The following is an 18,525-nucleotide window of genomic DNA, read 5'->3' as shown; positions in this document are numbered from 1 at the left end:
TTCTGCTTGCAATGGATTCAGACACCACTACAGTTCTGGTGCTGTTAGATCTCAGTGCTGCATTTGATACCGTGGATCATCATAGTCTACTTCATAGGATGGAAAATCACTTTGGGATTACTGGGAGTGCCCTTGCATGGTTGATGTCATACTTGACCAGTTATTCTCACTGTGTTTTGTACTATAACACTACCTCTAACCTTAGTGACATGAAATATGGGTTTCCACAGGGGTCTGTCTTAGGCCTCCTGCTTTTCTCCCTTTATACAACACTCCTTGGGCACATATTGTGGCGTTTTGGGATTACCTTTCACTGCTATGCTGGTGATACTCAGTTATACATGCCGATAACTGCTGGTAATCTCATTCACATAAAATCCTTAGAAGATTGCCTTGCATCAATGAGAAGTTGGATGTCTAGAAACTTCCTATTTTTAAACTCTGATAAGACTGAAATGATGGTTCTTGGTCCATTGAGACATCTGTATCAATTTGACCAGTTAACGCCCAGCCTAGGCTCATGTGTCATACATCACATTGACAAAGTGAGGAACCTTGGGGTAATTTTTGATCCTACATTGTCCTTTGACCTCCACATTAGAAATATTATGAGGACTGCTTTCTTCCACCTGTGAAATATAGCGAAGATTCATCCCATCTTGTCTATGGCTGATGCTGAGACCCTGACCCATGCATTTATCTCTTCTAGATTGGACTACTGCAATGGTCTATTTTCTGGTTTACCCCAGTCCAGCATTAGGGGTCTCCAATTGGTTCAAAATGCTGCAGCCAGACTTTGGACACGAAGCAGAAAGTTTGACCACATCACACCCATTTTGGCATCCCTTCACTGGCTTCCTGTCCCAGGTTCTGCTACTAGTCTATAAAATTGTTCATGGACTGGCACCTCCCTTCCTAGCTAACCTAATTAAACCTTACGTACCGGTCCGGGCTTTGCATTCTCAGGGTGCAGGACTACTTTGTGTCCCGAGGGTGAATAAGAAGTCTGCGGGTCATACAGCTTTCTCTTATCATGCCCCCGTTCTGTGGAATGATCTCCCCACGTCAATAAAACAGTCAGACTCTGTGGAGACTTTCAAGTCCAGACTTAAGACGCACTTATTTTCCCTTTTGTATGGCTAGCATACTGGCATAGTATAGTTCTGCACATTTACTCTTTTAATTAATTTTATTAGGAAACGGAGCGTGCTGCGGCCTCAACTTTATCTAAATTCTGGGTCTTTTAGTGAAGCTTAGGGTTAGTGGCCAGCGATCACCTTTGTATTTCTTGTTTTCTTGTTGTTTAATGCTGGCAAACTATACTGTATTTCTTGTCTTTCTGATGCCTGATTCTGTTTTTTCTCTGGTTAAGGTGCAGCTCCATCCAGAGATGGGTGTGGTATTTGTGCTGAAAACCTTCCTGTCCTTTGCACCAACATCATTTCTTGTATATTCGTTTTGTGAATTGTTCTGTAATTTGTGTTTGTAGCATGGCCCAAGAGAGGAGTTTTTCCCTTATCACTGCTGCTCTGGGGGTCAGTAAGATGTGAAGCACCTTGAGGCAACTCTGTTGTGATTTGGCACTATATAAATGAAAATAAATTGAATTGAATTGAAATTAATAATAATAATAATAATAATAATAATGTGTGCAAATTACCTAAAAAAATTTCTAACTATATTAAAACAGTTAAATAAAATTACATAATTAACATGAAATAAAAGGGTTGAGTTCCTCTTCTAAAAAATGTTGAAGTCTAAGGTTGTAATAACACTGTGGACTCATGCACCATTCCAACTCATTATACAAGCTTTGCTTCATTTATTACCACACTTGAAAAATGTCAGCTACCTATTTTATACCCAATCTAGAGCCCATGGATCCCCACGAGGAACATGCAAGTAGATGTTCACTGTCATTACATTTCTGCAGTGAAATTCTGGTGTAGTGGCACTTACCAAACAGCTATACACAAAAAACAACACAACAGCAGTTTTAAAAAACAATGAACAGCTGGCTTCACAGGATGGCAACACCTTCTTAGAATACCAAAATAAAAAGGTGCTTAATGAATTATTAAGGTGCTTAAAGTGGATATGACACTTAAAGACAACATAGTCTTATTACATGTAACAAAGGTTATATAATTCGGTCAACATAAGTGTTTTGGGAAAATGGACGCAGTTCTCCCATTATATATAACATTTGAACGTCCCGCCACTGAAAAATGTGCACGCTCCCTGAACAGCTTCCCGCTGAGCACCAAGCTGAAAATACGTCACAGGCTGTAGACTGTATTGGCTTGCGCGCCTGGCGGCCGTTGTTTACACTTTTATTTTAGTGGCAGAAACTTTGATTAAACACAGCTCTCAGGGACTTGTTTGTCAATATGCCTGACCAGTGTGTAGCAGCATATTGCACAAACACAAGGGCGAAAGGTTTTAGCCTTTTCAAGTCCAGGCAGATTGATCGAAAGCTGCGGTGTTGTGTGATGCATGAAATGTCCGGCTGCCGCTCCACAGAAAACATCAATCAATCAATTTTCAATCAATTTTTTTTTTATATAGCGCCAAATCACAACAAACAGTTGCCCCAAGGCGCTTTATATTGTAAGGCAAGGCCATACAATAATGATGTAAAACCCCAACGGTCAAAACGACCCCCTGTGAGCAAGCACTTGGCTACAGTGGGAAGGAAAAACTCCCTTTTAACAGGAAGAAACCTCCAGCAGAACCAGGCTCAGGGAGGGGCAGTCTTCTGCTGGGACTGGTTGGGGCTGAGGGAGAGAACCAGGAAAAAGACATGCTGTGGAGGGGAGCAGAGATCGAACATGGCAGCGTAAACATGGCAGCAGCATGTAAACACAGCAGTGGCATGTAAACACGGCAGTGGCATGTAAACACGGCAGCGTAAACACGGCAGCGGCATGAAAACACGGCAGCGGCATGTAAACACGGCAGCGGCATGTAAACACGGCAGCGGCATGAAAACATGGCAGCGTAAACACGGCGGCGGCATGAAAACACGGCGGCGTAAACACCGCAGCGGCATGAAAACACGGCGGCGTAAACACGGCAGCGGCATGTAAACACAGCAGCGGCATGAAAACACAGCAGCGACATGAAAACATGGTGGCGTGAACACCACAGTGGCATGAAAACACTGCGGCGTAAACACGGCAGCGGCATGTAAACACGGCAGCGGCATGAAAACACGGTGACCTAAACACGGCAGCGGCATGAAAACACGGCAGCGTAAACACGGCAGCGGCATGAAAACACGGTGGCGTAAACACGGCAGCGGCATGTAAACACGACGGCGTAAACACGGCGGCGGCATGAAAACACGATGGCGGCGTAAACACGGCAGCGGAGGGTAAGCACAACGGTGGCATGAAAACACGGCAGCGGCATGTAAACACAGCAGTGGCATGAAAACACGGCACCGGCATGTAAACACGGCAGCGGCATGAAAACACGGCAGCGGCATGTAAACACGGCAGCGGCATCAAAACATGGCAGCGGCATGTAAACACGGCAGCGGCATGTAAACACGGCAGCGGCATGTAAACACAGCAGCGGCATGAAAACACGGCAGCGGCATGTAAACACAGCAGCGGCATGAAAACATGACGGCATAAACATGGCAGTAGCATGAAAACATGGCGGCGTAAACACGGCAGCGGCATGTAAACACGGCAGCGGCATGAAAACACGACGGCGTAAACACGGCAGCGGCATGAAAACACGGCGGTGTAAACACGGCAGCGGCATGTAAACACAGCAGCGGCATGAAAACACGGTGGCCTAAACATGGTAGCAGCATGAAAACACGGTGGCGTAAACACGGCAGCGGCATGTAAACACGACGGCGTAAACACGGCGGCGGCATGAAAACACGATGGCGGCGTAAACACGGCAGCGGAGGGTAAGCACAACGGTGGCATGAAAACACGGCAGCGGCATGTAAACACAGCAGTGGCATGAAAACACGGCACCGGCATGTAAACACGGCAGCGGCATGAAAACACGGCAGCGGCATGTAAACACGGCAGCGGCATCAAAACATGGCAGCGGCATGTAAACACGGCAGCGGCATGTAAACACGGCAGCGGCATGTAAACACAGCAGCGGCATGAAAACACGGCAGCGGCATGTAAACACAGCAGCGGCATGAAAACATGATGGCATAAACATGGCAGTAGCATGAAAACATGGCGGCGTAAACACGGCAGCGGCATGTAAACACGGCAGCGGCATGAAAACACGACGGCGTAAACACGGCAGCGGCATGAAAACACGGCGGTGTAAACACGGCAGCGGCATGTAAACACAGCAGCGGCATGAAAACACGGTGGCCTAAACATGGTAGCAGCATGAAAACACGGTGGCGTAAACACGACAGCAGCATGAAAACACGGTGGCGTAAACACGGCAGCGGCATGTAAACACGGCAGCGTAAACACGGCAGCGGCATGAAAGCACGGCAGCGGCATGAAAACACGGCAGCGGCATGTAAACATGGCAGCGGCATGTAAACACGGCAGCGGCATGAAAACATGGCAGCGTAAACACGGCAGCGGCATGAAAACACGGCGGCGTAAACACCGCAGCGGCATGAAAACACGGCGGCGTAAACACGGCAGCGGCATGTAAACACGGCAGCGGCATGAAAACACAGCAGCGGCATGAAAACATGGTGGCGTGAACACCACAGTGGCATGAAAACACTGCGGCGTAAACACGGCAGCGGCATGTAAACACGACAGCGTAAACACGGCAGCGGCATGAAAACACGGCAGCGTAAACACGGCAGCGGCATGAAAACACGGCGGCGTAAACACGGCAGCGGCATGTAAACACGACAGCGTAAACAAGGCAGCGGCATGTAAACACGACGGCGTAAACACGGCAGCGGCATGTAAACACGACGGCGTAAAAATGGCGGCGGCATGAAAACACGATGGCGACGTAAATACGGCAGCGGAGGGTAAGCACAACGGTGGCATGAAAACATGGCAGCGGCATGTAAACACAGCAGTGGCATGAAAACACGGCACCGGCATGTAAACACGGCAGCGGCATGAAAACACGGCACCGGCATGTAAACACGGCAGCGGCATGTAAACACGGTAGCGGCATGAAAACACGGCAGCGGCATGTAAACACGGCAGCGGCATGAAAACACGGCAGCGGCATGTAAACACAGCAGCGGCATGAAAACACGGCAGCGGCATGTAAACACAGCAGCGGCATGAAAACACGGCAGCGGCATGTAAACATGGCATAAACATGGCAGTAGCATGAAAACATGGCGGCGTAAACACGGCAGCGGCATGTAAACATGGCAGCGGCATGAAAACACGACGGCGTAAACACGGCAGCGGCATGAAACACTGTCGGCATTATTTTCGCTGCCATAATGCTCCTGGTTTGAATGTTCGTCCGAAAGATACGGCTCCAATCTGTAGGGTCTAATCACTGCTGCAACATCCTCAGGATCCGAGTCAGAAATAATCCACACTTGAAGAGGAGTCAGAAAAGTTCTTGATCTCGTCACAGTCTGAGGTCCATCTGTTCCTGTTGTCGATCGAACAGACAAAGACGGGACTCTCCAGCCTGTGTTGTCACGGCATCATGTGACCGCTGTCCAATTAACATATTTTTGAGAAGCTGTACAAACTTTATTTTTCAGTGATAATGAGTATAATTACTTTCAACTTACTATAAAATATGTATATTTTGCTACTTATATCAGTTTTCCCTATTTTTTTGAGGTGTCATCTCCACTTTAATGCTTAGTGAGGTAGGATACTTTTAGATATGCAAACAGACTGTATTATTTATTGCACATGTTCATATCCGTTACTGAATGTCTATGTTTTTGTTTGTGGGAGGAGGGTGGGGTGCAGTGACAGAGGCTACAACTCTGGGGAAAAAGCTGTTCCTTAGCCTATTAGTCTGTGTCCTTATAGTGCGGTACCTCTTTCCCAATGGCAGAGGAGCAAACAGGGAATGTCCCAGGTGGCTCATGCTTTCCTCTGCAAGCAGTCTACATACACTGAGTCTAAGTCCAGGAGTTCAGCTCCCATAATCCTCTGTGCTGTCTTCACTACCCCGGACAGATTTTTTCTGTCCTCTGCGGTCCCACACTTTGTAGCCCTGACAGAAAAAAGATCTCCATGGTGTTTCTGTAGATGTTTCTGAGCACCCATGGAGCCAGACCAGCCTGCTTCACCTTCCTTAGGAAGAACATCCTCTGCTAGGCGTTGAATGTTGTTGCTCAGGGGACAAAAAAAAGACAGGAACGGAGAGGAGAACTATTTGTTCTCTCATGAGACCATGCAGTCTTAAATGAACTCATATTGACAAACTGTTTTATTTTTTCTCTTTTTTTACATTTTACAGTATTCATTGCTGTGACAGTTACACTACCAGAATTTAATGTAGTGTGCCTTATAAGTATTATAAGTTCCATCTTCTTTTCTGCATTATCTGCTCTTTCAGATATTTGTTCATCGCTGGAGTGTACATTTTATTATTGTCTTTTATTCTTTTATTTTGGGGATTTATTTGATTGCTCAGGAAGCCCTAAATAAATTGCTATTAGTATTATTATTATTTACAACAAAAATGATTTATTTGGTATATAAATTGCAGTACCCCTCAAACTAGTAAAGAAATGTTACTTAAACTCAAGAAAATACTTTATATTTTAAATAATTTTCAGCTTTTTTAGTCCATTTTAAAAGACTTATTGGAAAAGGAATCACGATGTAATGACATTAACTGCATTAATAATAAATACATAGTATAAGTAACAGGTTTTTACTCATTTCTGAGCCCCTGCAACTTGTAATCAGGTGCAACTTATATACCAAAAAATCATGTTTTTCTTCTTCTTCACAATAAATATAGTAACTATTTATGTAGGGCTTTCACAGGAATCAAAGCAATAAACAAAATAAACTCCACTAATCAAACAATAACTGCCAAAACAATACAAACTACACTACATGAATGCACAAAAATCCCAAATTAAAGAGATGATGATACAGAAAAATACTTTTGTGCGAGTTATATTTGGGTTATTCCAGAGGCATTTTTTGACAGGTGGAACTTGTACTATGATGTGACCTATGCTTTGGAAAATATGGTAGTTACATTACTTTTATGACATCATTGAAATAGTCACAATACCGGTTAGATTTTTAACAGAGTAAGTAGTAATCTGTAACCTATTACATTTCAATAGCCATCCCAGCACTGCTTGTGCCGCTGTTGGGTTTGGTTACTTTCAAGATGCTTGATGATACTGTCATGCAAAGGGAAAGACAGTCTTTACTTCACTGCTGCGACTGCACATTACAGACCACTAAAAAGCCAGACACTGACAGTTTTATGGATCTGTGAAGGTTCCCTGCAAACCAAGGTGAACTCAGTTTATCTGAACAGATGTGATGGAAAAACAAGACTTAAACGTGCACAAGGTTTGTGTGCACGTCCTCAGTGCCCTGCGCTTATGGATGCACCAATGCTCTAGTTTGCATGATGCAGACGTGCACTCGCCTGTTTGCATCCACACACAGCCGGCATGTCTACAGCTGTTTTACAATAAACCTGTAAATGTAGCGGGACATGTTAATGTGTCCCACTGATATTCAGCGCACGTTCAGTGTCAGTATTCATTAGTGTCTGTGCAGCTGCAAGATATTCATGGCATGGCAGAGCAGCGGATGTGGCCGCTTGCACAAACCCACACAAGTCCACACGTATTTCCCCTCCAAGTAGCGACACTCTTAATTATTGATGAGAGAGCATTGATTTCATGAATTAGCAAACAAAGGCGAAGCTTTTGAACACAACTGTAGTGCTGTGTGCTTCTTGAAGAGAATAACAATATGTATTACCATATTCTGGTAATAGTAAGGGAGGTTGTGTCATATGGGGTAGAGACACGGACCTGTGATCAGAGGATCCTCCATTCGATATCCTGTCTGATGGAAAATTCATAAGCTGTTGTTACAACCACTGTTTTTTTGTTTGTTTGTTTGTTTGTTTGTTTTCTCCGTTTGGGTTAGGGTTAGCACACAGCAAAGTTATTCATAGTTGCACTTTGCCTTGCTGACAGTTCCCAAAGCTTTAGCAATTATATAATATCCATATTCCTGAAAGACATACTAGCATTGAAAATGTGAATCCTTGTAGAGAGAAACACAAAGTTGAACATTACCAACAATTTGGCATGCATGCATGCACAACCCCCCCAATTTAACATAATACACAGTACATTTTGCTGAGAAAAATATACTTTGCTGGGATAACATTTGGTCCCATTCTAAATAGAGTAAAATACACTCTATTATAAAGTGAAAATAGCTCTACGGTCTTGTTAAATCAAGTGTTCCTATGCCAATAAGATTTGATTTTTTTTTACTGTGATAGAGTTGATTTAGCACTATGATAGTAACTCTATTTGGACTGGGATCAAATGGCATCCAAGTAGAATAAATTTTACTCTGCAAAATTTACGTGTACCGGACTGACTTTCAGTTCAGTGAAAGTGTAATTGCCCTGGCTGCATTTGGTACCAAGTCCTGCAAAGCAACCACACCACTTTGGAAAAAAATGTCTTTGTTTTTCCCAAAGCCTAGTGGAAACCCAGCCACATGCGCCACCGCCACCACCACCGCCTGGACTTAACTTAGGGCATGGAGAAGGTGCCTAACCATCCCAGATGGATCAGACTTGGTTGGAATATTACTTAGATTACTGTCTAGAAGTTGATTAGATTTTGGTCAAAGTTTGGTCAAAGATCAAGGAAAATGTTACATTTCACTAATGTCAGATTGAACCCAAGTTTGCAGGCAGCAACCAAACAGGGAGTAGGTGAAACAACAAGGTGATTATTATTATTCCAAAACAGATCAGTCCAACAAATACTATAAGTGCAACCTGGAAAAACCGAGTCCAAAATAAATATAAAACGGAGTCCAACACGAAGGGCAACAGGAATTGAACAAGACACAAAATCTAACACTGGTGACAAAGAGGCAGTGACAAAGAATCTAAAACATTACTTAATCTCAAAATACAACAGACAAGCAGGGAGGAACCAAAGAAAGGACCTGGCAACAAACAAGGAAAAGGTGCAGGCTAAAATACACAGAGGACTAATTAACAAACAAGCGTCAGGTGTGAATTACAAACAAAAAACTGGGGTCATCAGGCTGAAACACACGTGACAAACTAACCACCCAAAAAGGTAATTCAAAACTAAACATACATCCTGGGGTGAGTAGAACAAAAATAGAACAATAGCAAAACACAGCCTAAGAAGGAGATCACAAATCCAAAATACAAAACCAAGTACACAAAAGCAAAAACAACCATGGAACTCAAAGGTGTACACAGTGTCAACAGGGGAACATGAGATAAACCAGGGAACACATAGTGAGAACATAAACAACAAAATCAAATTACACTGGGAACCATAACAAAACCAAAAACCAAACCAAGGAAACACAAGCAGAAAACTAACATGACATTCCAAAGGGGACTGAGTGCAAACAGGGGGAACAAAACATGAAGACTTAGGAAGACTAATGAACAAAAACACAGGAACAGAAGACAATGACAATTAACACGTGAACAAAGACAAAGGACTAACCATAGAGACAAAAGGGACAGAGTACACAGATATGGACAGTGAGCACACCAAAAAAAAGAAAACCTGGTCCAAAAAAAAAAAAAAAACACCTTTTTGCCCTCTGATGCCTTTGAATAAAATTAGTTCCATGCTATGGATGAGAGTTAGTTGATGAAGGAATAGGACTGATTAGGGCTGTTCGGGTTTGTAAGTACACACAATCTGCAGTGCCAGCCAGTTCGAGGCCAGAATGTACAGGACAGCAAAGGGGCACTTTACTGGCAGAAGGACGAGACAAGGTGTGATGTAATGACTTTGTAATGAAGGCTTGGCCAGGTTTTCAGGGTCACTGAATATAACTTGGACTTAACAAGCATGCAGGAATGTGTGTGATTCCTCAGCATTTGTGATTTCTATTACTGAGGGTTTGTGTTTGCGAGTGCCTGTGGTTCTGAAAACAAGGAGAGAAAATGGAAAAATGTGCAATTACATGAAGTATGTAACATGCATCGCTCAACCTATTGTACGCAAAGTAACCTATACGCAATGAATGAGCTGTTACACTGAACTACAACTGCCCAGACTGACTTCCTTGAACACCTTCTGGTCTATTTTACGAGACTGCGAATGGAATTGCTTTGCGCAATGCCTATGTTTCTAAAACTAAATCTGCCTGAGACTTTACACCATTTACATTTACATTATTATGACCAAATTGATTGTATTTTATTAATCACCAACTTTCTCATGTTGATGTTAACCTGTCCATTATGATGTTTTCTGCTGCTTCTTGGCCAGATCATCCTTGCAAGAGGTTTCGATGTCAATGGTTAAATAAAGGTTATTATAATTACATTCACAGTAACAGAAGAAGAAACCCGCAATGCACTGGAGTCCCGTCCAGGGGGAGTCGTCGTCACTCATCCATTTCACTCTATGAAAACCGGGATTAAGCACCGATGCCAATACGCCTCAGGGCCAATATGTGACTTACTTCTTATTCTTCCTTAATATGACTGACAACTGCACATAACAGCCCATGAATTCCCAGCGACAGATGATGTTGCAGTTGAGTCACGGCGTTTCAGCTCTTGTAGATTTATGAGACATTAGCAAGAACACCACCGGGGTCTCAGGAATTAAATGAGTGATTAAAAGACTTTTGTAATTCAAATTTTACACATATGAGCATTTTTGAAATGATGCCTCAAAATAGCCTGAGGTACCAGATGGTGAATACCATTTCAAATGGTGCACAGGGAGAAAATAAGCTTGCAGCAGCCCCAGTTTCCTTTAATTTAATTTTGCGTGTCGTGTGACTTGCCTTCAGTTTCATAGTTGAGTTTGTTAATAGAAATAGAGGACGTTCTCAAGTGTTTACATCAGATGTGTGTGTAAAATTCATGTAATGAACCATAACATTTTTTTTTACATTAAATCTATGTTGAATTTTAGCGTATGAGCATAACAACTGTATTCATAATGTATACACCAAAAACAAGCGTGTGCACTTACTGCTATCTGTCAGGCCATCTGGCTGTTTGGCTGCTGAGTATGAACAGGATAAGGTAGCACAAATGTGAGACGATGTATTATTTCAAGAAAACGGATCAGATCTTATCTCGTGTCTCCCATGTGCCTTCTGGCATACTGCAGATGAAAAACAGATGAAAAACTCCAACATGAAGCTGCTCAAGTGATGATGCAGACAAAAGCTGCACTTCGCAGTTTCTCACCAAGAGCTGTCATGGGTGTTTTGGTGGCTTTCCTCACTCATCTACTTCAGAACTGCCTACTCCACACAGATTCACTATACAGTACCGTGCTGTTAGTATTTCATAATGATTGCTATAATTGACATTCAAGATGTATTCAAGGACATGGAAGTGTTCATGTGTTCATCCCCTGATGTGTCCAAAGAAAACTGGCTGTAAAAGTGATGGTTTGCATGAACAGCAATCATCATACAAATCATACGGCGTAGAGCCACTGCTCCTTCACGTTGAGAGGAGCTAGCTTAGATGGTTCGTGCATCTGGTAAGGATGTCCCCTGGCAAACCTCCCTAGTGAGGTGCTCAGGGGACATCCTTACCAGATGCCAGGCACGTCTAGCTTGGAGGAGACCCCGGGGAAGACCCAGGACTAGGTGAAGAGATTATATCTCCACACTGGCCTCTGTATCCCCCAGTCAGAGATGGTTAATGTGGCCTGGGAAAGGGAAGTTTGGGGTCCCCTGCTGGAGCTGTTGCGCCCACGATGGGGTTCCAGATAAGCCATTGAAGATTAGTCGTTAGTCGTGAGTCATGAGCATTCTTTATATATAGTTTGTCCTTTTACTTTCATGGAGTTAAAAATGGAGGGAAATTCTTGAATTATGGCTGTAATTTGTACATAGTTAGTCTGATATTTTTAATACTACAAGAACATCTTGATTAGTTCCTTTTAACGCAACATTAAAAAAAAGAAAAACCTGCCTCACTGTCCAAACACCAATGGACCTGACTGTGTCTGAACTCTTTTATATCTAGAGAAATTTTCAGTGGAATATCAACCCACAGTGTCTATTTATTACTTGTTAATTTAATTGTAAATGCCCAAATGCAGCTTGGACCTGTAACAGTCATAGAACTGCATTAACCACAGGGTGCTCATTTATAGTCCCTGCTGCTATTCAGCTGCATAAATGATGGTTATTGTACTGCAATTATTGTTGCTAAGTGACTGTTTAAAAAAAAAAAAAATTGTACCATAAATGTTTTTTGTTTGTTTGTTTGTTTTGGTGGTACCGACTTGCGTTATTAGAAATTTTTAAATTCAACTTGATTGTTTAAACTATGACTATAGTGTCTGTATATATATATTTTTATTTATATATTTTTTGCCAGCTTGCACTCGGCCGAGACGGACGCATTTTTCTCTTCTCCCTCCCTCCTTATCTTTCCTGCTTCTGTGGCGTGTTGTCTGTGAGGCTGCAGCTTTGCTCTTCTAGAAAACGACAAAAATTGATCTGTTAAAGTGGTCTCTGAATGCAATTGACACTATTTTTACCACAAGACATTCGGGGGCGGAGGACCCGACCTGTCCTGCCGGGACGCATGTGATGGGCTCATGGAGGAGATGGCAGGTCATGTGCCTTTACACGCTTTCTGTGGAGGACGTCTAAGATGTGTATATATTTGGCTTGGTGGTGACCGGCTTTCTGCTGTGTGGAGCGGGCATGGCGCTGGTTTACCGGAAAATTAAGAAAGTGCAGGCAGCATTAATTGGGCCTTCCAGGCTGCCCTACATGATTGATTCGATTGGGAAGGCAGTGGCTGCGCAGTCGGCGGGTGTTAACCGCACGCTGGAAAACATCTCGGGCAGGATTGCAGCTCTGGAAATCCGCTTTGACCGTCAGTGAAGACAACATTCTACATTGAGATGTATTGAGAGGATTGAGGATATTCATTTGGCTTCCCCAAACACAGATGCACTTCAAGGCCGCTGTGATAAAAAACCTCCTCTAGAAGATCAACACTTAAGCCTCGCTCCCTGGTCATTCCCCTCCCCTCAGCTTCTCCAGCTCTGACGTTGACTGTGGACAGTGGACTGCTCAGGGCTGAGCCCCTCCCCCTTCCAGGATTGTCGGACAAGGCCGTTGACGGCGCCTAATAGGCTGCCTCCGGAGTGTTCTGATAAACTGGACCGTCAAATCTCGGTTGTCGTCCTGTGTCTTTGTTGTCTATGTGATTATTGTTTTTCTGTGCTGATGGGTTTTTTTTCCTCATTGCTGCTGTGTAACGCAGCGGCTATGAGGGTTTTTTTTTTTTTCTCTCTTCTTCCCTCGTGTGTGCTTTTTTATATGTGTTTATGTACCGGGCCGGCCTATGTGTGTTGTGTGTTATGTGTGTGTCGTTTGTTATATGGGTCGGTCTTGGTTTGCTCAGCCCTGCTGTTGACCAAAGCAGGGATGTACATCTGGAGCTGCTCCTAATTGGCAATTAGGATGGTTTAAATGCAGTAGATACATTTCATTGTGCAGGGAACATGTTCTTTTGTGCATATGACAATAAAATTATTTTGAATCCTTTGAATATATATATATATATATATATATATATATATATATATATTAGCAGCGACGGACAACTTGTCAGCAGCACACCCACAAACGGTGGTGGAAGACATCAAATTCAGTAACTTCCCACTCATGGTAATAGCAACATGACACTTAACTAAAGAGACTAAACCAATTGAACTACAAAAAGACAATAAATCAATAGCACTAGCAAAACTGTTATACTAAAATGAACCATAACAACAGCATTTAAAACCCCAAAACCCTGAACTCCCATTGTGCGTTGCAGCACAACGCCCATTGTTCACTGTTATTAGCTAATATCATTAATTTCTCCCAAAATATTAGGTCTATCAACTTTTTGTTTTCACAGTATTCATCCTTGACCCAAAATACATAAGCATACCAAATGGCAAATGTCAACTTTCCCCAGTGTCTCCATGATCGAAGCCAAACACAAGCACGCATACATGCACAAAGAGACCACCAGGCTATTATCATATAGATTACTTTTAAAAGTAGTTGCAAATATAAATGCAATTACTTTTTCTGTTTTAAGCAGTTTACATTATGATTATTACAACAACACATGTTGGACATAAGAGCTCTTCAAACATATTTGTCTCAACAACTAGCAAATGAGCTAGATTAAAAAATCTATGACCTCAAATAATGTGAGTTGTTCAACAACAATGGGCAATCATTTGATAGACTGGTATTTTTTCACAACATTGAAAGCTTGATTGAAATATTCATAAGCCAGATATACCAAAAGTGTTTGAAGAGTGACTGAAAAGCAACTGTTCCAACATGAGCTTTTTAAAAGCAACCAGTTATAATTACTCTCCAGGATTTCAAATAGGAATCAATTACAAAAAGTAATTGGAAAAGTAACTGAAAAGGCAATTGGCATTACAATCAGGTGCAACTAGGTTATATAAGCGCAATAACTCGCGCAACTTTGTTTTTTTTTTTTGTTTTTTGTTTTTTTTTTACTTGGCATTACAATTACTTCAAATACAATTACTTTTGGACCCAACTCTGCTTAGCAATGGCTGACTCCACCTTAAGTGGCTTTCACATCCGAAGTGTCAGCCGTGGCAGAAGCGTTGCAAATTGTTCTACAAAGCATTATTTTTAATGAGACACATCACTTTTTTGACACGGCAGAAGGGTCGCGTCAAAAACCTAGCTAAAGCGATGCTTCTGCCATGACTGCGCATTGCTGCTTTCGTCAGGATTCCGTGGTCAAAGTTCAACCCAATCCAACTTTCGCCACTCTGAGTTGTGACGGAGCTTTGCTCTGTCCAATAGAAATGAAGCATCGGGCCAAAACACAGAAGACTACAGTGGCAGAAACAACTGAACTGTATATAACACTCTTTTACACACAGTCCTGGACTTGGTTGAGGAGGTGAAGGCGCTGAAACTCCAGAATGCTGAAAAGGATAAGCGGATTGCTTTTTTGGAGAATCGAGTGTCGGACTTAGAGCAGTACATGTGAGTGAATGATGTGATTATCACCGGGCTGCGTGTCAATCCACGCTCGTATGCGCAAGCGGTGACCGCGAAGGTTGACAGGACCACAGACGAGAAACTGTCAGATTCTGTCGAGCAACAAGTGGCTTCTTTTCTTCTGTCCAAGGGAATAGAGGTCGACCTGAATAACATGGAAGCGTGTCACTCACTCCCCAGGAGGAATAGCAACGACAACCAGGCCATCATCATGCGATTTGTGAATAGGAAGTACAAGGCAGCTCTGCTGGGACAAGGAAGGAAGCTGAGAGGTTCTGACGTCTACATAAATGAACATTTCACCAAACGTAATCCAGACATCTCTAGAAAAGGCCGTATCCTGAAGAAGCAAGAAACGATCCAGGCAACGTGGCCCTCCAACTGCAAGATATTCATCAAGCTCAACGGAGCACCAGAAGAGGTGAAGGTTCTGGTCATTCGAGAAGGGTCAGACAGAAGTCAGACTACCAGAGCAAGAATTTTAGCTGAGGCAGCTTCTGCGATTTGAAGCGAAATGTCCTCACGTCAAGCAACCCAGTCCAGTCAAAGATTCAAGCTTCTCTACTGTGATATCGAAAAACTGCACAGATACAACTGAGCACTGATGGGATTGGAGGTAAAACACAGGACAGTATGAAGTTTTCACCATTAGGATGATATGTGATATCAACATCTAATCTTCAATAGCTGTGAACAGATCATCAACTCAGATGGCTGTCAATGGTGGAAAACCAGAACTGAAAACATTTGATTACACAGAGTACAATATGCAATGTCCTCTTCTATGCACATCAGTGCATAGAAGAGGACGTCGACCCAGAAAATAATTTCTACTATCAAATCGTTGATAACTGTTGCTATTACACAGAGGATCAGTTCACCATGCCAGTTAAAGCAGACAATAAGCTCACTATCATTCACTTTAACAGTAGAAGCTTGTATGCAAACTTTAACAACATCAAATCTTGCTTGGGACAGTTCAAATTACCATTCAGTGTTATTGCTATTTCTGAAACATGGATCAGCCCTCATAAGAGAGCTGATTTTGAATTGGATGGTTGTGAATTTAATTACATAAACTGAGTGGGGAGGACTGGTGGAGGGGTAGCTGTGTATATGGACAAAAACCTGACAAAAAAAGTTTAAAGTGGTAGAAAATATGACCAAAGTGATGGATGGCATATTTGAATGTATAACAGTAGAAATTTATATGGAAAAAAACAAAAACAAAAATAAATGTAATTGTTAACTGCATGTATAGAACACCAGGTTCAAATATTGAAATCTTTAGGGCATGGTTTGAGGAAACATGCAACTTCAACTCAAAAGATCTTCATCTGCGGGTATTTTAATACTGATCTGCTGAACCCAAATAATCATAAGTCAACAAAATAATTTATTGATACAGTGTACAGTCTGAGCCTCTATCCTAAAATTACCAGACCTAAAAGAATTAAAGCTCAAAATGGTACATTAATAGATAACATACTTACAAATGTAATAGATAACAATACAATAAGTGGATTATTAATCAGTGATATCAGTGATCATTTATCAGTTTTTGTAGTATATGACAACTGCTACAAGAAAGATAAACAGGATATTGGACAAAAGTTTAAAAGAGTGAAGACAGAGGAAGCAATTAATGCATTTAAAGAAGAACTGTTGGTAGAGAACTGGGAGTCAGTATTAAGGTAAGGTAGCATTGATAAAGTGTATGTGTTGCGTATGTGTAGTGACACGGACCGGGTGGACCCGCAGTGAAGCTGGGAGCTGGAGCTTCACTGCGGCCGGACTGAGGACTTTGAGGATCTTGAATGGACCAATATACCTGTCCTTGAGTTTGGGTGAGTCCACTTGGAGGGGGATGTCCTTCGTTGAAAGCCACACCTCCTGCCCTGGCTGGTAAGCAGGGGCCGGGGAACGCCGGCGGTCTGCATGGGCCTTAGCCCTCGTCCGGGCCTTCAACAAGGCAGAATGGACGGGGCGCCGCACCCGATGGCATCTTCGCAGGTGGGCCTGGACCGAGGGCACACCGACCTCTCCCTCCACCACGGGGAACAATGGGGGCTGGTACCCCAGACACACCTCAAATGGGGAGAGGCCGGTGGCAGAGGACACCTGGGTGTTATGGGCGTACTCGATCCAGGCCAGATGGTGACTCCAGGCCGACGGGTGCACGGATGTAACACAGCGGAGGGCCTGTTCAAGTTCTTGGTTGGCCCGCTCTGCCTGTCCATTCATCTGAGGGTGATACCCGGACGAGAGGCTCACGTTGGCCCCCAGTTCTCTGCAGAAACTCCTCCAAACCTGTGAGGAGAACTGAGGACCACGGTCCGAGACAATGTCAGTTGGTATCCCATGCAGACGTACGACGTGGTGGACCAGGAGGTCTGCTGTCTCCTGGGCCGTAGGGAGCTTCTGGAGGGCCACGAAGTGGGCCACCTTGGAGAAACGGTCCACTATCGTGAAGATGGTCATCATGCCCTGGGACGGCGGAAGGCCCGTGAAGGCCAGAATGTACAGGACAGCAAAGGGGCACTTTACTGGCAGAAGGACGAGACAAGGTGTGATGTAATGACTTTGTAATGAAGGCTTGGCCAGGTTTTCAGGGTCACTGAATATAACTTGGACTTAACAAGCATGCAGGAATGTGTGTGATTCCTCAGCATTTGTGATTTCTATTACTGAGGGTTTGTGTTTGCGAGTGCCTGTGGTTCTGAAAACAAGGAGAGAAAATGGAAAAATGTGCAATTACATGAAGTATGTAACATGCATCGCTCAACCTATTGTACGCAAAGTAACCTATACGCAATGAATGAGCTGTTACACTGAACTACAACTGCCCAGACTGACTTCCTTGAACACCTTCTGGTCTATTTTACGAGACTGCGAATGGAATTGCTTTGCGCAATGCCTATGTTTCTAAAACTAAATCTGCCTGAGACTTTACACCATTTACATTTACATTATTATGACCAAATTGATTGTATTTTATTAATCACCAACTTTCTCATGTTGATGTTAACCTGTCCATTATGATGTTTTCTGCTGCTTCTTGGCCAGATCATCCTTGCAAGAGGTTTCGATGTCAATGGTTAAATAAAGGTTATTATAATTACATTCACAGTAACAGAAGAAGAAACCCGCAATGCACTGGAGTCCCGTCCAGGGGGAGTCGTCGTCACTCATCCATTTCACTCTATGAAAACCGGGATTAAGCACCGATGCCAATACGCCTCAGGGCCAATATGTGACTTACTTCTTATTCTTCCTTAATATGACTGACAACTGCACATAACAG

This window comes from Thalassophryne amazonica, chromosome 1 (genome assembly GCF_902500255.1).
Source record: "Thalassophryne amazonica chromosome 1, fThaAma1.1, whole genome shotgun sequence".
Lineage (NCBI taxonomy): Eukaryota > Metazoa > Chordata > Actinopteri > Batrachoidiformes > Batrachoididae > Thalassophryne > Thalassophryne amazonica.
This window is presented reverse-complemented; position numbering follows the sequence as displayed.